Here is a 25,368-nt window from a genome sequence, read left to right as displayed (position 1 = left end):
CCATGCAAACATACGATCCTGGTCATGTATATGTTTGCCAACTTAGCACTGGTGTAAGTGGTCTTTACTAGAATGAAATGAGCCACTTTCGTCAATCGGTCGACTACAACCCATATTGAGTCATAGCCTGAACGAGTCCTGGATAATCCTGTGATAAAATCCATGCCTATTTTATCCCACTTCCATTCGGGTATCGGCAATGGTTGTAGCAATCCTGCTGGCTTCTGATGCTCTGCCTTCACTCTCTGACATACATCACAAACTGCTATATATTCTGCAATATCCTTCTTCATTCCAGTCCACCAGAAAGTATTCTTCAGATCCAAATACATCTTGGTATTCCCTGGGTGAATCGAGTACGGCGAATCATGGGCTTCTTGCAAAATCAACTTCCTGATCTCCGGATCATTTGGCACATATACGCGGTCCTCGAACCATAAGGTATCGTGCTCATCCTCATGAAATCCCTTGGCTTTTCCTTTGCTCATCTTCTCCTTTATCTCTTCAATCTCCTTGTCTGTCTTCTGAGCTTCTCTGATCCTTTCCATCAAGGTAGACTGAATCTCCAATGTCGCTAAATAGCCTCTTGGGACTATCTCCAAACATAGCTCGCGAAGGTCCTCGGCTAACTCCTGAGGTAACTCTCCTGTCATGAGGGTGTTGACATGACTCTTGCGGCTCAACGCGTCTGCTACTACGTTAGCCTTTCCAGGGTGATAATGCAATCTCATATCATAATCCTTAATGAGCTCCAACCATCTCCTCTGTCTGAGATTTAACTCCTTCTGTGTGAAAATATACTTCAAACTCTTGTGATCCGTGTACACCTCACAATGGTTTCCGATGAGAAAATATCTCCATGTCTTCAATGCATGCACCACGGCTGCTAATTCCAAATCATGCGTGGCATAATTCTTCTCATGGGGTTTAAGTTGTCGTGAAGCATATGACACAACTCTTCCTTCCTGCATAAGCACTGCTCCAAGTCCTCGACGAGAAGCGTTGCAATAAACTTCATAGTCCTTGCATTGATCTGGCAGAATCAACACTGGTGATGTAACCAATCGTTTCTTCAACTCTTGGAAACTAGCTTCACATTCCTCACTCCAATTCAATTTGGTGTCCTTCTTCAATAGCTCAGTCATGGGCTTAGCAATCTTCGAGAAATTCTCGATGAATCTCCGGTAGTATCCTGCAAGTCCAAGAAAACTCCGGATTTCTCCAACTGTCGTGGGTGATTCCCAACTTGTCACTGTGTCGACCTTGGCAGGGTCTACTGCTATTCCTTCTCCAGAAATAACATGTCCAAGGAATCCAACTTCCTTCAGCCAAAACTCACATTTGCTGAACTTGGCATATAACTGATGTTCTCTGAGCTTCTCAAGTACCAATCGTAAATGCTCCTCGTGCTCTTCCTCATCCTTGGAAAAGATTAAAATATCATCAATGAACACCACGACGAACTTATCCAGAAACTCCATAAACACTTTGTTCATCAGGTTCATGAAATAGGCAGGTGCGTTAGTCAAACCAAATGACATAACGGTATACTCATACAATCCATATCTGGTGGTAAATGCCGTCTTGGGTATATCCTGCTCTCGAATCTTTAACTGATGGTATCCTGATCGTAGATCGATCTTGGAAAATACTTTAGCTCCTTGTAGACGGTCAATCAAATCATTGATCATCGGCAGTGGGTACTTGTTTTTGATGGTCACTTCATTCAATCCTCGGTAATCAACAACCATCCTCAGCGATCCATCTTTCTTCTCCACTAGAAGTACTGGTGATCCCCAAGGTGACGAACTTGGGCGAATATAGCCTTTATCCAGTAACTCCTTGATCTGCTTCTTAATTTCCTCCAAATACTTTGCGAGCATCCTGTACGGTCTCTTAGATATTGGCCCTGTGCCTGGCAAAAGTTCAATCAAGAACTCAATGTCTCTATCTGGTGGCATGCCTGGCAACTCTTCTGGAAATACATCCGGATAATCCTTCACCACTGGTACTTCCTCCTGTACAACTCCTGATAAGGAATTTACTTGAGTCCTCTTCGGCATGTGCCGGGATACATACTTGATCCTTTTCCCTTCCGGGGTGGTAAGCAAAATCGTCTTGCTGGCACAATCGATGTTTCCTCCATACAACGATAGCCAATCCATCCCCAAAATCACATCCAAACCTTGCGATTCCAAAACAATGAGGTCTGAGGGGAAAACATGCCTTCCAATGGCCAATGGTATCTGAAAACATCCTTGGGTGGCCATATACTCTGCTCCTGGCGAGGTTACTAACATAGGGGTTCTGAGAACTTTGGTGGACAGCTTAAACTTATTCACGAATCCCCTTGATATGTATGAATGCGATGCACCAGTATCGAAAAGAACGGTTGCAGTAAATGACTTAACCAAAAACTTACCTATTACTGCATCAGGCTGAGCTTCAACCTCCTCCACGGTCACGTGGTTCACGTGTCCTTTGTTGAACGGGTTCGGCTTCTTCCCAGAGCTTCCATTGCCATTTCCATTTTGGGCTTCAGGACATTCATTGGCATAATGTCCATTCTTCTGGCACTTAAAACAAGTGACTTGGCTCAGGTCCCTCTTGGCTGGGGTAGATGGGTTGGTGCGGTTCTGTCCGTTGCTTCCTCCATTCCCATTACCATTTTTAGAGCCATTATGGTTGTGCGAACTACCTCCTCCATGGGTATGCTGAAACTGTCCTCCCGGCTTCGGGGTAAATCGTGGCTTCTGCTGGGCTCCTGAGTTATACTTCCCTTGTCCATACTTCATCTTACGGTTTTCAATCTGCTGTTGCTTCCCTTCAATCATGAGAGCTCTATCTACCAGCTCCTGGTAGTTGTTGAAGGTTGCTACCATCAACTGCATACTCAGCTCATCATTCAGTCCTTCCAAAAACTTCTCCTGCTTGGCTGCATCTGTAGCAACATCATCTGGTGCATAACGTGCTAACTTACTGAATTCCTCCACATACTGGCCTACGGTGCGTCCTCCTTGGCGTAGGTTGCGAAACTCACGCTTCTTCATAGCCATAGCTCCTTCTGAAACATGTGTTATATGGAAAGCTTGATGAAACTGGTCCCATGTGACAGTGTCAATAGGGTGCGTGGCTGTATAATTCTCCCACCATGATGCTGCGGGTCCATCTAGCTGATGTGCGGCAAAACGCACTCTTTCCGCATCTGTGCATCCTGCAGTGGTCAACTCCCTTCCAACTTTGCGGAGCCAATCATCTGCAACAATCGGCTCGGTGCTACTGGAAAACACCGGCGGGTTTAGCCTTAAGAAACGGGCTAAGTGATCAACAGGTGGTGGTGGCAGTGGGTTGTTGTTGTTGTTGCCTTGGTTCTGCACTAACACTTTCATCAGGGCATTCTGTTGCTGAATCAACTGGGTGATCTCTGGCGGGAAAACAAATCCGGTGTCGCGTCTCGGAGGCATCTGATAGGTTAGAAAAGATGAGAGTTAAGAATAGAATGAGGTCTAGAGAGAAAACACTACCCATATGCTCATGAGACAAATTCAATCAATATCACTCAATCAATTCAAACAAGGCAAAACAATCGATCTAGCTAGCGTTACAAAGTGCTTGAACTATACTATTTAATGGGGGAAAACTACTACTGATATGGTGGTCTACTAGAAATTCTGATCCGTTGAAGACTCCATGATGTCTGCTCCAGCTTCGTCAACCCAGTCATCTTCACTTGGTTCCGAGTCGGTGTCGTCGATGATGATGTAGTTATCCGGACAAGTGCATTCGTCGACTTCTGCTTTTGGCACTGGATTTCCCATGAATACTCCAATCTTCTTCTCCAGGTCGTCATTCTTCCCTACTAGTGCGTTGATTTCCTCCAAATAATCTTCGCGTGTAGTCTTAAGTTCTTCTTGGAGCTCCTTGATCTTGGTTAATGCCTTCTTCAGTTCTTCCTTGTCCGTGCACATCTGGTTCTCTTGGCGACGAATATGTTGGTTCTGCTCCTGGATGAAAGCTGCAATTGATCCATCCTTCTTGGTTCTGATCATCTCCCATTGCGCATCTCGGCGTCCACAAATTTGGTAAATTGTATCCTTAAGCTCCTGGTGGTAGACTTCTCTAATGCGTCCCATGGCGATGTGTGCGGCCATGCTCTTCCCTAAACTCCAAGTTGGTGCTTCGAAAACCAATCTTATGGCACTAAACATCCTTCCTGGAATGATAACTTGAATCTTCCAACTCTCCTCTTCGGGTAATGTGGCGTTGTAGGTTCCGGTGATGCTTGGTATTCCTAAGTTCAAGTACTTGGTGACTTCCTTCAAGTGTCGACCAAACGGCGTGTCTTCATCTGGTTGCATGAACTTGCTCCTTGCATTCGCCATTCCTAAAAGAGTAGAAAGTGGAGAGGGGTCAGAAATGAGAAGAGAGAAGCTTTCTAGGGCTTAAGCTTAGTGGTCGTGTCCTACAGTCAGCGTGTGCTCTGATACCAACTTTGTAGCGACCAGACCTCAAATGGTCTGTGTTGTTGTGCACCAGTGTCATCCCTGGATCAGTAATGCTGACACGCACAGTACAAATGGAGGATTTATAACAGAGTAGCAATCACACACTTATTACATCGAATATCTCCGAAGAGATTAAGTATGATAAACATGGCTTAAGGCCATCTAATAACGATAACAGCGGAAGACTTGGAAGATAAGTGAGTCCATCAACTCCAGCGGCATCACTGAGTATAAGACCACGACCTAAGGCACCTTACTCGTCGTCTGAAAAGTCTGCAACATGAAACGTTGCAGCCCGAAAACGGGTCAGCACATAGAATATGCTGGCAATGTAACACATAGAGAATAATGAACAATAACAATGCTATACTACATGCATATATGGCTGGTGGAAAGCTCTATGGTTACAATTTTGCGAAAAGCCAATTTTATCCTACTCCAAAGGAATAAATTTTATTTAACTATCATGGTGGTTGTGAAACATTGAGATGGTTGACAGCATCTCAATCCCACTTAAAAGTCATCAATAACCCAACAAAATTAATTAGAAGTAACATGGTGATGAGATTCACATGATAATCCAAGTACTAGGTACTCAAGATGTCCATAACCGGGGACACGGCTAACCATGATTAGTTTATACACTCTGCAGAGGTTTGTGCACTTTTCCCCACAAGACTCGATCGCCTCCGCTTGATTCTCGCACTACATGATGTTTGAGAAACAGATGACCGAGACACAGTCTTTCAGAAGTGTTTGCACCTTACGTATGGGTAGACAGTTACACCTACTTTCCCCTACATCTGCTAGTCTACCACTTTAAGAGTTCACACAACTTAGTCAACTATGCTAGAGCCCATAATAGCTTGCGGCTGCACACGGAAGTTTCTAGCATGAATAATCTCATGATCCCTTTGAACCTGGGTGGCGGTCCAAAAGAAAAACAGGCAATCCTGGAATACCCAGGTACCTCAATCCACCCAGATGTGAGTTTTAGTTGCCACCTTAAGTAAACCATTAATTAACAATCTCACATCTGTCATGGAAATCTCTCAAACCCAATCCACGTCTACGAGCATAGCATGGCAATATAATAGCAAACGTAGAAGTAACTCCCAAGGGTTTGATAAGAAAACAGGTAATAGGTACTACCACAACTACTTCCCAATACCCACAATTTAATTGGATCCTAATCATGCAATTGTTTGAGGAAAACAGATCTAATGCAATAAAACTGGGTATGGAAGGTATATGATCAAAGTGTTACTTGCCTTGCTGATGATCCGCAAAACCTAGCGATTCGAAGTAACAAGCGGCACACTCCGGGTACTCTATCGCAAACAAACAAGCATACAATCAGTACTCATCTAATGCACAGGTAAAACTCGAGTAAAAGATCCAACCAGAAGGTTCAACTTAAGAACTCCGGTTTGCAGAAAGAATCAACTCGAAAGAAGCAACGAAAGTCAAACGGCGAAAAAAAGAAACTTCGTTTGCTAATCTGGATCTAGGTCAAATTTTACTGTAGAAAAAACTTGTTTGAGTAGGTTAAACGGAAAGAGAATTTCGAGGCGAAACTCTAGGCGCTTGAATCGCCTGATTCCGATAAACGAGCGAGAAGTTAAACAGATACAAAGATTCGATCAGAAATCGAATCTGAGAAAATAACGGAAAAATCCGACGAAAAAGAAAAACGGACGAACGGTTAAAGAACGGACGTTCGTTAACAGAGAAAAACCGACGAACGCGTTCGTTAAAACGAACGGTTCGGTGAACGCTCGCAAAGTAACAAAACCGAAAAAAAACCGATCTAGGTTTTTTTTTAAACGTTCCGCGAAAAAAAATAATTCACAGAAAAATAAATAAAAATCAGAAAAATATAAAATAAATTTTCCCTGTCTAGTTAGAAAATCTAGAATAGGGTGAACATTTTTTAAAGCAAAAAAAGTATTTTGAAAACATGCAATATTTTTAATGCAATAAAAATTGCAAATAAAATCCAAATAAATTCCAATAAATGATTTTAACATTTTTCCTCCAGTATTTCAATTGTTTTGGAGAAGTCATATTTTCTCCTCTCGTTTATTTTTAGAATGAAATATTTTCCGGAGAGAAAATAATTAAAACCAAAATCCTCGTCTTTTTATTTGATGAAAATCAAATATGAAAATTCGAGAAAATCCCCAACTCTCTCCGAGGGTCCTTGAGTTGCTTAGGATTTATCGAGGATTTGTCAAAATGCAATAAAACATGATATGCAATGATGATCTATGTATAACATACCAAATTGAAAATTTGGGATGTTACAATGAATCTGAGATTGTGTGATGCATATCATATAATCATACCCACGGATACTTGAGGTGACATTGGAGTATCTAGGTGACATTAGGGTTTTGGTTGATTTGTATCTTAAGGTGTTATTCTAATATGAACTCTAGGATAGATTGAACGGATAGAATAGCTTCGTGTTATTTTACTACGGACTCTTGAATAGACTGATCGGAAAGGATAACTTTGAGGTGGTTTCGTACCCTACAATAATCTCTTCATTTGTTCTCCGCTATTAGTGCCTTTGGAGTGACTCTTTGTTGCATGTTGAGGGATATTTATATGATCCAATTATGTTATTATTGTTGAGAGAACTTGCACTAGTGAAAGTATGAACCCTAGGCCTTGTTTCCTAGCATTGCAATACGTTTACGCTCACTTTTATCGCTTGCTACCTTGCTTTTTTTATATTTTCAGATTACAAATACTCATGTCTGTCATCCATATTGCACTTGTATCACCATCTCTTCGCCGAACTAGTGCACCTATACAATTTACCATTGTATTGGGTGTGTTGGGGACACAAGAGACTCTTTGTTATTTGGTTGCAGGGTTGTTTGAGAGAGACCATCTTCATCCTACGCCTCCCACGGATTGATCGATAAACCTTAGGTCATCCACTTGAGGGAAATTTGCTACTGTCCTACAAACCTCTGCACTTGGAGGCCCAACAACGTCTACAAGAAGAAGGTTGTGTAGTGGACATCAAGCTCTTTTCTAGCACTGTTGTCAGGGAGGTGAGTGCTTGAAGGTATATCTTTAGATCTTGCAACTGAATCTTTTAGTTTCTTGTTTTATCACTAGTTAGTCTATAAAAGAAAATTACAAAAAATGGAATTGAGGGTGCCTCATATGCTTCATCTTTTTAATGTCTTTCGTGAAAATGATGGAAAGGAAAATTGTGCTCAAGTGATAGAAGAAGAATCCATTAGAATGTTTGGCACTAAATCTTTGTATGATGAGCATGATTGCAATGTTGTTAGTATGGATTCCTTGAATACCCATGATGCTAATGATATGCAAAGCCACAAGCTTGGGGATGCTATGTTTGATGAAGATGATATTTTTAGTCCCCCAAGTTTTGATGAGCAAATTTACTATGATGAAAGTATGCCTCCTATCTATGATCATTATTGTGATGACACGTATGCTATTAAGAATAAAGATAACCATGAAACTTGTCATCATGATTTTAGTTTTCAATTGGATTATGCCTCACATGATAGTTATTTTGTTGAGTTTGCTCCCACTTCTATTCATGAGAAGAAATTTGCCTATGTGGAGAGTAATAAAATTTCTATGCTTGTAGATCATGAAAAGAATGCTTTATGTGATAGTTATATTTTTGAATTCATTCATGATGCTACTGAAATTCATTATGAGGGAGGAATATATGCTTGTAGCAGTTGCAATAATATCAAGTTTCCTCTCTGTGTGTTGAAAATCTTGAAGTTAGGCTTTTTTTGCCTTCCTATGCTAGTTGATTATTGTTCCCATAAGTTGTTTGCTCACAAAATCCCTATGCATAGGAAATGGGTTAGACTTAAATGTGCTAGTCATATTCTTCATGATGCTCCCGCTATATTTCAATTCTTATCTTTTATACGAGCATCATTGAAATCATCATGCCTAGCTAAAAAGGCATTAAAGAAACGCGCTTGTTGGGAGGCAACCCAATATTTACCTTTACTGTTTTTGTGTGTTCACATGATTATGCTACTGTAGTAATCATGTTTTATAGATTTTGTTTCAATAAAGTGCCAAGTAAGACCTTTAGGATAGCTTAAGGTGATAGTTGTGTTGATCCTGTTGAAAATCAGAAACTTTTGCGCCCAGTAAATTAGTTTTGATAATTCACATAAACGTGATTTTGATCTGATTCTTTTTGATCTGGATTGGTACACAAATTGCTCAGGTTTTCCTAATTTGGTAGGATTTTTGGAGTTACGGAAGTATTCGAGAGTAACAGATTACTACAAACTGTTCCTTTTTTACAGATTCTGTTTTTTATGTGTTGTTTGCTTATTTTGATGAATCTATGAGTAGTATCGGAGGGTATGAACCATAGATAAGTTGGAATACAGTAGGTATTACACCAATATAAAAAAGGAATGAGTTCACAACAGTACCAAAAGTGGTGATTTATTTTCTTATACTAACGGAGCTTACGAGTTTTCTGTCGAGTTTTGTGTTGTGAAGTTTTCAAGTTTTGGGTAAAGATTCGATGGACTATGGAATAAGGAGTGGCAAGAGCCTAAGCTTGGGTATGCCCAAGGCACCCCAAGGTAATATTCAAGGACAACCAAGAGCCTAAGCTTGGGGATGCCCCAGATGGCATCCCCTCTTTCGTCTTTGTTCATCGGTAACTTTACTTGGAGATATATTTTTATTCACCACATGATATGTGTTTTGCTTGGAGCGTCATTTTATTTTATTTTGTTTTGCTTGCTGTTTGAATAATATCCCAAGATCTGAAATTATTAAATGTTAGAGAGTCTTCACATAGTTACATAATTATTCAACTACTCATTGATCTTCACTTATATCTTTTGGAGTAGTTTGTCATTTGCTCTAGTGCTTCACTTATATCTTCTTAGAGCACGGTGGTGGTTTTATTTTATAGAAATTATTGATCTCTCATGCTTCACATATATTATTTTGAAAGTCTTTTAGAACAGCATGGTAATTTGCTTTGGCTATAAAATTAGTCCTAATATGATAGGCATCCAAGATGGGTATAATAAAAACTTTCATATAGAGTGCATTAAAGACTATGAGAAGTTTGATACTTGATAGTTGTTTTGAGATATAAATATGGTAATATTAGAGTCATGCTAGTTGAGTAATTGTGGAATTGAGAAATATTTGTGTTGAGGTTTGCAAGTCCTGTAGCATGCACGTATGGTAACCGTTGTGTGACAAATTTGGAGCATGAGGAGTTCTTTGATTGCTTTCCTTATGAGTGGCGGTCGGGGACGAGCGATGGTCTTTTCCTACCAATCTATCCCCCTAGGATCATGCGCGTAGTGCTTGGTTTTGATGACTTGTAGATTTTTTCAATAAGTATGTGAGTTCTTTATGACTAATGTTGAGTACATGGATTATACGTACTCTCACCCTTCCATCATTGTAGCCTCTTCGGTACCGTGCATTGCCCTTTCTCACCTCGAGAGTTGGTGCAAACTTCGCCGGTGCACCCAAACTCCGTGATATGATACGCTCTATCACACATAAGCCTCCTTATATCTTCCTCAAAACAGCCACCATACCTACCTATTATGGCGTTTCCATAGCCATTCCGAGATATATTGCCATGCAACTATCCACCGTTCCGTTTATTATGACACGCTTCATCATTGTCATATTGCCTTGCATGATCATGTAGTTGACATTGTGTTTGTGGCAAGGCCACCATGCATAATTTTTCATACATGTCACTCTTGATTCATTGCACATCCCGGTACACCGCCGGAGGCATTCACATAGAGTCATATTTTGTTCTAAGTATCGAGTTGTAATTCTTGAGTAGTAAGTAAATAAAAGTGTGATGATTTTCATTATTAGAGCATTGTCCCATGTGAGGAAAGGATGATGGAGACTATGATTCCCCCACAAGTCGGGATGAGACTCCGGACGAAAAATAAAATAATAATAAAAGAGGCCAAAGAAGCCTAAAAAAAGAGGCCATAAAAAAAGAGAAGGCCCAAATAAAAACATATGAGAGAAAAAGAGAGAAGGGGCAATGTTGCTATCCTTTTTCCACACTTGTGCTTCAAAGTAGCACCATGATCTTCATGATAGAGAGTATCTTATTTTGTCACTTTCATATACTAGTGGGAATTTTTCATTATAGAACTTGGCTTGTATATTCCAATGATGGGCTTCCTCAAAATGCCCTAGGTCTTCGTGAGCAAGCAAGTTGGATGCACACCCACTTAGTTTCTTTGGTTGAGCTTTCATATATTTATAGCTCTAGTGCATCCGTTGCATGGCAATCGCTACTCCTTGCATTGACATCAATTCATGGGCATCTCCATAACCCGTTGATTAGCCGCGTCAATGTGAGACTTTCTCCTTTTTTGTCTTCTCGCACAACCTCCATCATCATATTCTATTCCACCCATAGTGCTATGTCCATGGCTCGCGCTCATATATTGCATGAAAGTTGAAAGAGTTTGAAAAGGCTAAGTATGAAACAATTGCTTGGCTTGTCATCGGGGTTGTGCATGATGCGAGCATTTTGTGTGACGAAAATGAAGCATGACCAAACTATATGATTTTGTAGGGATAAGCTTTCTTTGGCTATGTTATTTTGATAAGACATAATTGCTTGGTTAGCATGCTTGAAGTATTATTATTTTTATGTCAATATTAAACTTTTGTCTAGAATATTTTGGATCTAAACATTCATGCCACAATAAAGGTAATTACATTGAAAATTATGTTAGGTAGCATTCCACATCAAAAATTCTGTTTTTATCATTTACCTACTCGAGGACGAGCAGGAATTAAGCTTGGGGATGCTGATACGTCTCCAACGTATCTATAATTTTGGATTGTTCATGCTATTATATTATCCATCTAGGATGTTTTATATGCATTTATATGCTATTTTATATGATTTTTGGGACTAACCTATTAACCCAGAGCCCAGTGCCAGTTTCTGTTTTTTTCCTTGTTTTTTAGTATCGCAGAAAAGGAATACCAAACGGAGTCCAATTGACCTGAAAATTCACGGAGACTGTTTTTGGATCAGAAGAAGCCCACGGAGTACCGGAGATGGACGAGAAGAGTCCCGAGGCCACCACGAGGGTGGGGGGCGCGCCCCCCAACCTCGTGGCCGCCTCGTGGACCCCCTGACTTGTTCCCAACGCCAACACCTCTTATATATCCCCAAAATTCCAGAACATAACCTAGATCGGGAGTTCCGCCGCCACAAGCCTCTATAGCCACCAAAAACCAATCGGGACCCTCTTCCGGCACCCTGCCGGAGGGGGGATCCCTCACCGGTGGCCATCTTCATCATCCCGGCACTCTCCATGACGAGGAGGGAGTAGTTCACCCTCAGGGCTGAGGGTATGTACCAGTAGCCATGTGTTTGATCTCTCTCTCTCTCTCGTGTTCTTGATTCGGCACGATCTTGATGTATCGCGAGCTTTGCAATTATAGTTGGATCTTATGATGTTTCTCCCCCTGTACTCTCTTGTAATGGTTGAGTTTTCCCTTTGAAGTTATCTTATCGGATTGAGTCTTTAAGGATTTGAGAACACTTGATGTATGTCTTGCATGTGCTTATCTGTGGTGACAATGGGATATTCACGTGATCTACTTGATGTATGTTTCGGTGATCAACTGGCGGGTTCAGTGACCTTGTGAACTTATGCATAGGGGTTGGCACACGTTTTCGTCTTGACTCTTCTGTAGAAACTTTGGGGCACTCTTTGAAGTTCTTTGTGTTGGTTTGAGTAGATGAATCTGAGATTGTGTGATGCATATCGTATAATCATACCCACGGATACTTGAGGTGACATTGGAGTATCTAGGTGACATTAGGGTTTTGGTTGATTTGTGTCTTAAGGTGTTATTCTAATACGAACTCTAGGATAGATCAAACGGAAAGAATAGCTTCGTGTTATTTTACTACTGTAGCGACCAGACCTCAAATGGCCTGTGCTGCTGTGCACCAGTGTCATCCCTGGATCAGTAATGCTGACACGCACAGTACAAATGGAGGATTTATAACAGAGTAGCAATCACACACTTATTACATCGAATATCTCCGAAGAGATTAAGTATGATAAATATGGCTTAAGGCCATCTAAAAACGATAACAGCGGAAGGCTTGGAAGATAAGTGAGTCCATCAACTCCAGCGGCATCACTGAGTATAAGACCACGACCTAAGGCACCTTACTTGTCGTCTGAAAAGTCTGCAACATGAAACGTTGCAGCCCGAAAACGGGTCAGCACATGGAATATGCTGGCAAAGCAACACATAGAGAACAATGAACAATGATAATGCTATACTATATGCATATATGGCTGGTGGAAGGCTCTATGGTTACAGTTTTGCGAAAAGCCAATTTTATCCTACTGCAAAGGAATAAATTTTATTTAACTATCATGGTGGTTGAAACATTGAGAAGGTACCTCCAACTCAATCCCAATTAAGTGTCATAATTAACCCAACAAAATTAATTATAAGTATCACGGTGATGAGATTCAAATGATAATCCAGGTACTAGATACTCAAGTTGTCCATAACCGGGGACACGGCTAATCATGATCAGTTTGTACACTCTGCAGAGGTTTGTGCACTTTTCCCCACAAGACTCGATCGCCTCCGCTTGATTCTCGCATTGCATGATGTTTGAGAAACGGATGACCGAGACACAGTCTTTCAGAAACAGTCACTCTCTACTCTGGATGGACCGGTACACCTACTTTCCCCTACATCTGCTAGTCCACCTCTTCAAGAGATCCTGTAACCTACTCAGCTATGCTAGAGCCCATAATAGCTTGCGGCTGCACACGGAAGTTTCTAGCATGAATAATCTTATGATCCCTTTGAGCCTGGGTGGCGGACCTTATACATACAGACAACACTGGGTTCTCCAGGTGTCTCAATCCACCCAGATGTGAGTTTTAGTTGCCACCTTAAGTTGAACCATTATTAAACACTCACATCTGTCATGAATATCTCTCAAACCCAATCCACGTCTACGAGCATAGCATGGCAATAATAAAAGCAACGTAGAAGTAACTCCCAAGGGTTTGATATATGAAACAGGTATTAGGTACTACCTCAACTACTTCCCAATACCCACAGTTTAATTAGATCCTAATCATGCAATGTGTTTGAGGAAATAGATCTAATGCAATAAAAACTGGGTATGAACGGGGTATGATCAAAGTGTTACTTGCCTTGCTGATGATCCGCAAAAGCTAACGAGTCGAAGTAACAAGCGGCACACTCCGGGTACTCTATCGCAAACAAACAAGCATACAATCAGTACTCATCTAATGCACAGGTAAAACTCGAATGGAAGATCCAACCAGAAAGTTCAACTTAAGAACTCCAGTTTGCAAAAAGAATCAACTCGAAAGAAGCAACGAAAGTCAAACGGCGAAAGAAAGAAACTTCGTTTGCTAATCTGGATCTAGGTCAAATTTTACTGTTGCAAAATCTTGTTTGAGTAGGTTAAACGGAAAGAGAATTTCGAGACGAAACTCTAGGCGCTTGAATCACCTGATTCCGATAAACGAGCGAGAAGTTATACAGATTCGAAAATTCGATCAGAAATCGAATCTGAGAAAATAACGAGAAAATCCGACGAAAAAGAAAAACGGACGAACGGTTAAATAACGGACGTTCGTTAACAGAGAAAAACCGATGAACGCGATCGTTAAAACGAACGGTTCGGTGAACGCTCGTGAAATAAGAAAACCGAAAAAAACCGATCTAGGGTTTTTTTTTAAACAAAAGGTTTTTTTTTCAAAAAAAAAACTGGTCAACGCGAAAACGAGGCAGCGGCAGCAGTACCTCGACGGGGCTCGCTCCGGCGAGGGCTCCGGCGGGCGGGGTCGGCGGCGGGGTGCGGGGCTCGGGCGCGGCGGCTCCGGCGGCGAGGGCGGGGCTCGGGCGCGGCTCCCGGCGACGGGCGGCGAGGCAAAACGGCGGCCGGCGGCGGCTAGATGCGGGGCGGCGGCGGCTTCTCCGGCGGGCGGTGGTGGCGAAAACGGAGGGGGGCGGGCTATATATAGAAGGGGGGGCTAGGGGGCTTGGGGAAGGGGGCACCGAGGCGGCGGCGGGCTCCTGTGGCGTGGCCGGACTCCGGCGGCGTGGGGAAGAAGGAGAGGTCGCGGCGGGGCTGGGCCGTCGGCTGGGCTCGGCCCAGTCGGCGCGACGCGCGTTTTTTTTTTCAAATAAGTTCCGCGAAGAAAATTGCGTAGAAAACTAAATAAAAAATCAGAAAAATATGAAATAAAATTTTCCCGTCTAGTCAGAAAATCTAGAATAGGGTGAACATTTTTAAATTCAAAAATAAATATTTTGAAAACATGCATATTTTTAAATGCAATAAAAATTGCAAATAAAATCCAATAAATTCCAAAATAATGATTTTAACATTTTTCCTCCAGTATTTCAATTGTTTTGGAGAAGTCATATTCTCTCCTCTCGTTTATTTATAAATGAAATATTTTTCCGGAGAGAAAAATAATTAAAATCCCAATCCTCGTTTGAAAAACCAAATAAGAAAATTCGAGAAAATCCCCAACTCTCTCCGAGGGTCCTTGAGTTGCTTAAGATTTATCGAGGATTTGTCAAAATGCAATAAAACATGATATGCAATGATGATCTATGTATAACATTCCAAATTGAAAATTTGGGATGTTACAAACCTACCCCCCTTAAGATGAATCTCGCCCTCGAGATTCGGGTTGGCTAGAAAACAGGTGGGAGTGGTTTTTCCGTAGATCTTCCTCTCGCTCCCAGGTGGCCTCATCTTCTGTGTGGTGACTCCACTGAACTTTCCAAAACTTGATAACCTTGCTGCGGGTAACTCGGCTGGCATACTCGAGAATCTTAACTGGTTTCTCCTCATAGGTCAAATCACTTTCCAACTGAATCGCTTCCAGTGGCACAGTATCTCTCAGTGGTATCTCAGCCATCTCTGCGTGGCACTTCTTCAACTGTGAAACAGGAAATACATCATGTACTCCAGACAATCCTTCGGGCAATTCGAGCTTGTAGGCAACTTCTCCCATACGTTCCAACACTCTGTATGGTCCGATAAAACGGGGCGCTAACTTTCCCTTAACTCCAAAGCGCTTCACTCCTCGAAGGGGTGATACTCGAAGATACACTCTGTCTCCGACTTCATGAACTGTCTCCTTGCGTTTAGAATCAGCATAACTCTTCTGCCTGGACTGGGCTACCTTGAGCCTATCGTGAATCAACTTCACTTTTTGTTCAGACTCCTTAATCAAATCTGGTCCAAACAACTGACGGTCTCCAACTTCGTCCCATAACAACGGTGTTCTACACCTTCTTTCGTACAAAGCTTCGAAAGGGGCCATCTTCAAACTGGTTTGATAACTGTTGTTATATGAAAACTCTGCATATGGCAAATTGTCGTCCCAACTAGATCCATAATCTAGTGCACATGCTCTCAACATGTCCTCCAAAATCTGGTTGACTCTCTCGGTCTGTCCATCTGTCTGCGGGTGAAATGCTGTACTAAATTCCAGCCTGGTTCCCAATGTTTCATGTAACTGCTTCCAAAACTTCGAGGTAAACTGGGTTCCTCTGTCTGATACAATGGTCCTCGGAACTCCATGCAAACATACGATCCTGGTCATGTATATCTTTGCCAACTTAGCACTGGTGTAAGTGGTCTTTACTGGAATGAAATGAGCCACTTTCGTCAAACGGTCGACTACAACCCATATCGAGTCATAGCCTGAACGAGTCCTTGGTAATCCTGTGATAAAATCCATGCCTATTTTATCCCACTTCCATTCGGGTATCGGCAATGGCTGCAGCAATCCTGCTGGCTTCTGATGCTCTGCCTTCACTCTCTGACATACATCACAAACTGCTACATACTCTGCAATATCCTTCTTCATTCCGGTCCACCAGAAAGTATTCTTCAAATCCAAATACATCTTGGTATTCCCTGGGTGAATCGAGTACGGTGAATCATGGGCTTCTTGCAAAATCAACTTCCTGATCTCCGGATCATTTGGTACATATACACGGTCTTCAAACCATAAGGTATCGTGCTCATCTTCACGAAATCCCTTGGCTTTTCCTTTGCTCAACTTCTCCTTTATCTCTTCAATCTCCTTATCTGTCTTCTGAGCTTCTCTGATCCTTTCCGTCAAGGTAGACTGAATCTCCAATGTCGCCAAATAGCCTCTAGGGACTATCTCCAAACATAGCTCGCGAAAGTCCTCGGCTAACTCCTGAGGTAATTCTCCTGTCATGAGGGTGCTGATATGACTCTTGCGGCTCAACGCGTCTGCTACTACGTTAGCCTTTCCGGGGTGATAATGCAATCTCATATCATAATCCTTGATGAGCTCCAACCATCTCCTCTGTCTGAGGTTTAACTCCTTCTGCGTGAAAATGTACTTCAAACTCTTGTGATCCGTGTACACCTCACAATGGTTTCCGATGAGAAAATGTCTCCATGTCTTCAATGCATGCACCACGGCTGCTAATTCCAAGTCATGCGTAGCATAATTCTTCTCATGGGGTTTAAGTTGTCGTGAAGCATACGAAACAACTCTTCCCTCCTGCATAAGCACTGCTCCAAGTCCTCGACGAGAAGCGTCGCAATAAACTTCATAGTCCTTGCGTTGATCTGGCAGAATCAACACGGGTGATGTAACCAATCGTTCTTCAACTCCTAGAAACTAGCTTCACATTCCTCAGTCCAATTGAATTTGGTGTCCTTCTTCAATAGCTCAGTCATGGGCTTAGCAATCCTTGAGAAATTCTCGATAAATCTCCGGTAGTATCCTGCGAGTCCAAGAAAACTCCGGATTTCTCCAACTGTGGTGGGTGATTCCCAACTTGTCACTGTATCAACCTTGGCAGGGTCTACTGCTATTCCTTCCCCAGAAATAACATGTCCAAGGAATCCAACTTCCTTCAACCAAAACTCACATTTGCTGAACTTGGCATATAACTGATGTTCTCTGAGCTTCTCAAGTACCAATCGTAAATGCTCCTCATGCTCTTCTTCATCCTTGGAAAAGATTACAATATCATCAATAAACACCACGACGAACTTATCCAAAAACTCCATAAACACTTTGTTCATCACGTTCATGAAATAGGCAGGTGCGTTAGTCAGTCCAAATGACATAACGGTATACTCATACAATCCATATCTGGTGGTAAAAGCCGTCTTGGTTATATCCTGCTCTCGAATCTTTAACTGATGGTATCCCGATCGTAGATCGATCTTGGAAAATACTTTAGCTCCTTGCAGGCGGTCAAACAAATCGTTGATCATCGGCAGTGGGTACTTGTTTTTGATGGTCACTTCATTCAATCCTCGGTAATCAACAACCATCCTTAGTGATCCATCTTTCTTCTCCACTAGAAGTACTGGTGATCCCCAAGGTGACGAACTTGGACGAATATAGCCTTTATCCAGTAACTCCTTGATCTGTTTCTTAATTTCCTCCAAATACTTTGCGGGCATCCTGTACGGTCTCTTAGATATTGGCCCTGTGCCTGGCAAAAGTTCAATCAAGAACTCAATGTCTCTATCTGGTGGCATGCCTGGCAACTCTTCTGGAAACACATCCGAATAGTCCTTCACCACTGGTACTTCCTCCTGTACAACTCCTGATAAGGAATTCACTTGAGTCCTCTTCGGCATACGCTTGGATACATACTTGATCCTTTTTCCTTCCGGGGTGGTAAGCAAAATAGTCTTGCTGGCACAATCGATGTTTCCTCCATACAACGATAGCCAATCCATTCCCAAAATCACATCCAAACCTTGCGGTTCCAAAACAATGAGGTCTGTGGGGAAAACATGCCTTCCAATGGCCAATGGTATCTTAAAACATCCTTGGGTGGCCATATACTCTGCTCCTGGCGAGGTTACTAACATGGGGCTTTTGAGAACTTGGGTGGACATCTTAAACTTGTTTACGAATCCCCTTGAAATGTATGAATGCGATGCACCAGTATCGAAAAGAACGGTTGCAGTAAATGACTTAACCAAAAACTTACCTATTACTGCATCAGGCTGAGCTTCAATCTCCTCCACGCTCACGTGGTTCACGTGTCCTTTGTTGAACGGGTTCGGCTTCTTCCCAGAGCTTCCATTGCCATTTCCATTTTGGGCTTCGGGACAATCAGTTGCATAATGTCCCGTCTTCTGGCACTTGAAACAAGTAATGTGACTTAGATCTCTCTTGGTTGGGGTAAATGGGTTGGTGCGGTTCTGTCCGTTTCCTCCTCCATTCCCATTACCATTCTTGGAGCCATTATGGTTGTGCGAACTACCTCCTCCATGGGTATGCTGAAATTGTCCTCCCGGCTTTGGGGTAAATCGTGGCTTCTGCTGGGCTCCAGAATTGTACTTCCCTTGTCCATACTTCCTCTTGCGGTTTTCAATCTGTTGTTGCTTCCCTTCTATCATGAGAGCTCTATCTACCAGCTCTTGGTGGTTGTTGAAGGTTGCTACCATCAACTGCATACTCAGCTCATCATTCAATCCTTCCAGAAACTTCTCCTGCTTAGCAGCATCCGTAGCAACGTCATCTGGTGCATAACGTGCTAACTTACTGAAATCCTCTTCATACTGGCCTACGGTGCGTCCTCCTTGGCGTAGGTTGCGAAACTCGCGCTTCTTCATAGCCATAGCTCCTGCTGAAACATGAGCTGTACGGAAAGCTTGCTGAAACTGGTCCCATGTGACAGTGTCTATGGGGTGCGTGGCTGTATAATTCTCCCACCATGATGCTGCGGGTCCATCAAGCTGATGTGCGGCAAAATGCACTCTTTCCGCATCTGTGCATCCTGCAGTGGTTAACTCCCTTCCAACTTTGCGGAGCCAATCATCTGCAACAATCGTCTCGGTGCTACTGGAAAACACCGGCGGGTTTAGCCTTAAGAAACGGGCTAAGTGATCGACAGGTGGTGGTGGCGGTGGGTTGTTATTGTTGTTGTTGCCTTGGTTCTGAACTAACACTTGCCTCAATGCATTCTGTTGTTGAATCAACTGGGTGATCTCTGGCGGGAAAACAAATCCGGTGTCGCGTCTCGGAGGCATCTGATAGGTTTAGAAAAGATGAGAATTAAGAATAGAATGAGGTCTAGAGTGAAAACACTACCCATATGCTCATGAGGCAAATTCAATCAATATCACTCAATCAATCCAAACAAGGCAAAACAATCGATCTAACTAGCGTTACAAAGTGCTTGAGCTATACTACTCAATGGGGGAAAAACTACTACTGATATGGGGGTCTACTAAAAATTCTGATCCGTTGAAGACTCCATGATGTCTGCTCCAACTTCATCAATCCATTCGTCTTCACTTGGTTCCGAGTCGGTGTCGTCGATGATGATGTAGTTATCCGGACAAGTGCATTCGTCGACTTCTGCTTTTGGCACTGGATTTCCCACGAATGATCCAATCTTATTTTCCAGGTCGTCAATCTTCCCGACTAGTGCGTTGATTTCCTCCAGATAATCTTCGCGTGTAGTCTTGAGTTCTTCTTGGAGTTCCTTGATCTTCGTGAATGCCTTCTTCAGTTCTTCCTTGTCTGTGCATACCTGGTTCTCCTGGCGTCGAATATGTTGGTTCTGCTCCTGGATGAAAGCTGCAATTGATCCATCCTTCTTGGTCTTGATCATCTCCCATTGCGCGTCTCGACGTCCACAAATTTGATAAATTGTATCCTTAAGCTCCTGGTGATAGACTTCTCCAATGCGTCCCATGGCGATATGTGCGGCCATGCTCTTCCCTAAACTCCAAGTTGGTGCTTCGAAAACCATTCTTATGGGTTCCGTAATTGGCGCAAATGTTCTTCCTGGAATGATAATTTGAATCTTCCAGCTCTCCTCTTCAGGTAATGTAGCGTTGCAGGTTCCGGTGATGCTTGGTATTCCTATGTTCAAGTACTTGGTGACTTCCTTCAAGTGTCGACCAAACGGCGTGTCTTCGTCGGGTTGCATGAACTTGCTCCTTGCATTCGCCATTCCTAAAAGAGTAGAAAGTGGAGAGGAGTCAGAAATGAGAAGAGGGGAGTTTTTCTAGGGCTTAAGCTTAGTGGTCGTGTCCTACAGTCAGCGTGTGCTCTGATACCAACTTTGTAGCGACCAGACCTCAAATGGCCTGTGCTGCTGTGCACCAGTGTCATCCCTGGATCAGTAATGCTGACACGCACAGTACAAATGGAGGATTTATAACAGAGTAGCAATCACACACTTATTACATCGAATATCTCCGAAGAGATTAAGTATGATAAATATGGCTTAAGGCCATCTAAAAACGATAACAGCGGAAGGCTTGGAAGATAAGTGAGTCCATCAACTCCAGCGGCATCACTGAGTATAAGACCACGACCTAAGGCACCTTACTCGTCGTCTGAAAAGTCTGCAACATGAAATGTTGCAGCCCAAAAACGGGTCAGCACATGGAATATGCTGGCAAAGCAACACATAGAGAACAATGAACAATGATAATGCTATACTATATGCATATATGGCTGGTGGAAGGCTCTATGGTTACAGTTTTGCGAAAAGCCAATTTTATCCTACTGCAAAGGAATAAATTTTATTTAACTATCATGGTGGTTCAAACATTGAGAAGGTACCTCCAACTCAATCCCAATTAAGTGTCATAATTAACCCAACAAAATTAATTATAAGTATCACGGTGATGAGATTCAAATGATAATCCAGGTACTAGATACTCAAGTTGTCCATAACCGGGGACACGGCTAATCATGATCAGTTTGTACACTCTGCAGAGGTTTGTGCACTTTTCCCCACAAGACTCGATCGCCTCCGCTTGATTCTCGCACTGGATGATGTTTGAGAAACGGATGACCGAGACACAGTCTTTCAGAAACAGTCACTCTCTACTCTGGATGGACCGGTACACCTACTTTCCCCTACATCTGCTAGTCCACCTCTTGAAGAGATCCTGTAACCTACTCAGCTATGCTAGAGCCCATAATAGCTTGCGGCTGCACACGGAAGTTTCTAGCATGAATAATCTTATGATCCCTTTGAGCCTGGGTGGCGGACCTTATACATACAGACAACACTAGGTTCTCCAGGTGTCTCAATCCACCCAGATGTGAGTTTTAGTTGCCACCTTAAGTTGAACCATTATTAAACACTCACATCTGTCATGAATATCTCTCAAACCCAATCCACGTCTACGAGCATAGCATGGCAATAATAAAAGCAACGTAGAAGTAACTCCCAAGGGTTTGATATATGAAACAGGTATTAGGTACTACCTCAACTACTTCCCAATACCCACAGTTTAATTAGATCCTAATCATGCAATGTGTTTGAGGAAATAGATCTAATGCAATAAAAACTGGGTATGAACGGGGTATGATCAAAGTGTTACTTGCCTTGCTGATGATCCGCAAAAGCTAACGAGTCGAAGTAACAAGCGGCACACTTCGGTTACTCTATCGCAAACAAACAAGCATACAATCAGTACTCATCTAATGCACAGGTAAAACTCGAATGGAAGATCCAACCAGAAAGTTCAACTTAAGAACTCCGGTTTGCAAAAAGAATCAACTCGAAAGAAGCAACGAAAGTCAAACGGCGAAAGAAAGAAACTTCGTTTGCTAATCTGGATCTAGGTCAAATTTTACTGTTGCAAAATCTTGTTTGAGTAGGTTAAACGGAAAGAGAATTTCGAGACGAAACTCTAGGCGCTTGAATCACCTGATTCCGATAAACGAGCGAGAAGTTATACAGATTCGAAAATTCGATCAGAAATCGAATCTGAGAAAATAACGAGAAAATCCGACAAAAAGAAAAATGGACGAACGGTTAAATAACGGACGTTCGTTAACAGAGAAAAACCGATGAACGCGATCGTTAAAACGAACGGTTCGGTGAACGCTCGTGAAATAAGAAAACCGAAAAAAACCGATCTAGGGTTTTTTTTAAACAAAAGGTTTTTTTTTCAAAAAAAACCGGTCAACGCGAAAACGAGGCAGCGGCAGCAGTACCTCGACGGGGCTCGCTCCGGCGAGGGCTCCGGCGGGCGGGGTCGGCGGCGGGGTGCGGGGCTCGGGCGCGGCGGCTCCGGCGGCGAGGGCGGGGCTCGGGCGCGGCTCCCGGCGACGGGCGGCGAGGCAAAACGGCGGCCGACGGCGGCTAGATGCGGGGCGGCGGCGGCGGCTTCTCCGGCGGGCGGTGGTGGCGAAAACGGAGGGGGGCGGGCTATATATAGAAGGGGGGCTAGGGGGCTTGGGGAAGGGGGCACCGAGGCGGCGGCGGGCTCCTGTGGCGTGGCCGGACTCCGGCGGCGTGGGGAAGAAGGAGAGGTCGCGGCGGGGCTGGGCCGTCGGCTGGGCTCGGCCCAGTCGGCGCGGCGCGCGTTTTTTTTTCAAATAAGTTCCGCGAAGAAAATTGCGTAGAAAACTAAATAAAAAATCAGAAAAATATGAAATAAATTTTTCCCGTCTAGTCAGAAAATCTAGAATAGGGTGAACATTTTTAAATTCAAAAATAAATATTTTGAAAACATGCATATTTCTAAATGCAATAAAAATTGCAAATAAAATCCAATAAATTCCAAAATAATGATTTTAACATTTTTCCTCCAGTATTTCAATTGTTTTGGAGAAGTCATATTCTCTCCTCTCGTTTATTTATAAATGAAATATTTTTCCGGAGAGAAAAATAATTAAAATCCCAATCCTCGTTTGAAAAACCAAATAAGAAAATTCGAGAAAATCCCCAACTCTCTCCGAGGGTCCTTGAGTTGCTTAGGATTTATCGAGGATTTGTCAAAATGCAATAAAACATGATATGCAATGATGATCTATGTATAACATTCCAAATTGAAAATTTGGGATGTTACAACTACGGACTCTTGAATAGATTGATCATTAAGGATAACTTTGAGGTGGTTTCGTACCCTACAATAATCTCTTCGTTTGTTCTCCGCTATTTGTGACTTTGGAGTGACTCTTTGTTGCATGTTGAGGGATAGTTATATGTTCCAATTATGTTATTATTGTTGAGAAAACTTGCACTAGTGAAAGTATGAACCCTAGGCCTTGTTTGCTAGCATTGCAATACCGTTTATGCTCACTTTTATCGCTTGCTACTTTGCTGTTTTTATTTTTTCAGATTACAAATACTCATATCTATCATCCATATTGCACTTGTATCACCATCTCTTCGCCGAACTAGTGCACCTATACAATTTACCATTGTATTGGGTGTGTTGGGGACACAACAGACTCTTTGTTATTTGATTGCAGTGTTGTTTGAGAGAGACCATCTTCATCCTACGCTCCCACGGATTGATAAACCTTAGGTCAACCACTTGAGGGAAATTTGCTACTGTCCTACAAACCTCTGCAGTTGGAGGCCCAACAACGTCTACAAGAAGAAGGTTGTGTAGTAGACATCACACCTCCATATACGACGTGTATATGGTGGATACACCCAAAGAAGATGATGGCGCAGGAAGGAAGGATCCGGTTGAGGACAAGCCTGCTGAGGCACCACCGAAGCGTCGACGCCAGCAGCGCCGCTCAAAATCGCGTCATGAAAAAGATAGCAATACCGACAATGGAGACGGCAATACTCCGGAGAACGCCGAAGACCCCGAAGCCCCCGTCGAACGAACATTCGAATATGATGATTGGGAGGAGGGGCAAGTTAACCCCGACAATCCGGCCAGGAACAAGGACTCGGAGGATAGTAACTATCTACCAATTTCCGAGGATGATGTGAGCCTCAGCGATGAAGACTTCATCATGCCAGAGGAACCCCTCGAGCAAGAGCGTTTTAAGCGCCAGCTAATCGCAACAGTGAGAAGCCTAAAAAAGGAGCAGCAGCAGCTTCAAGTCGAACAAGATACGCTCAATGATAGATGGACTAAAGTCCTGGCAGCCGAAGAATACGGCCTCGAACGCCCAACAAAGAGCTACCCGAAGCGCAAGCTACTACCACAATTTGATGATGAAGCCCTTGAGACAATACCGCCAAAGTATAAACCTGCTGACAAACCTAGCTCACCACCACGTGGACGGGACAGAGAGGTTACTCATGCTGAATACTAGCCCGCACCACCCCACCGTAGAGGCAAGGAGGTAGCGGCTCCGGGTTACACCTACGACCTACGCAAGGACCTGGACAATAGAGCCGGTCAGACCAGATCAATCTATGGATCAAGGGGGCGTGCTCCAACATGAGAGGACGGCCATCAGGCCCGGCGGGACAAGCATAATCTCACCCGAGCTGAAAACCAAACACATATATCGTCCGAACTCCGACGTGACATTGCCCGATATAGAGGCGCCGCACACCCCTTATGCTTCACCGATGAGGTAATGGAGCATCAGTTCCCAGAAGTAGGGATGGCAATGGGTCGGGTTTCGGGCGGGTGGAGCTGGTCCAAATCCAACCCATGACCCATCTTCCTACCCTCTGCACATCCACCAAATTATCCATGGGCACAACTTGTGCCCATGCCCAAACCCGCTGGATACCCACATACCCATGGAGCTCCATGGGCATAGAAAAGTTAGCATGAAGCCTTCCAAAAGATCAAATTCATCATCATTCACTCAAAAATGTCAACATAAGCTACATGCATAATTACGCAACAAGTAATACGATGAGTCCTTAAGTGTGACATACCAGAGGTTGATTCTACAGCATATAGCTTATGGCACTATTTTCATATTGCCTGCCATTTCCCATTGATTCGTTCTTTCTACTGTCACTGGCATATGGCCCCACATGTCATACGGGTATCCATTGGATATCCATGGAGCACAAA

The sequence above is a fragment of the Aegilops tauschii genome, chromosome 7, assembly GCF_002575655.3.
Source record: "Aegilops tauschii subsp. strangulata cultivar AL8/78 chromosome 7, Aet v6.0, whole genome shotgun sequence".
In the NCBI taxonomy this organism is placed as follows: Eukaryota; Viridiplantae; Streptophyta; class Magnoliopsida; order Poales; family Poaceae; genus Aegilops; species Aegilops tauschii.
Note: the sequence above shows the minus strand (reverse complement) of the source record.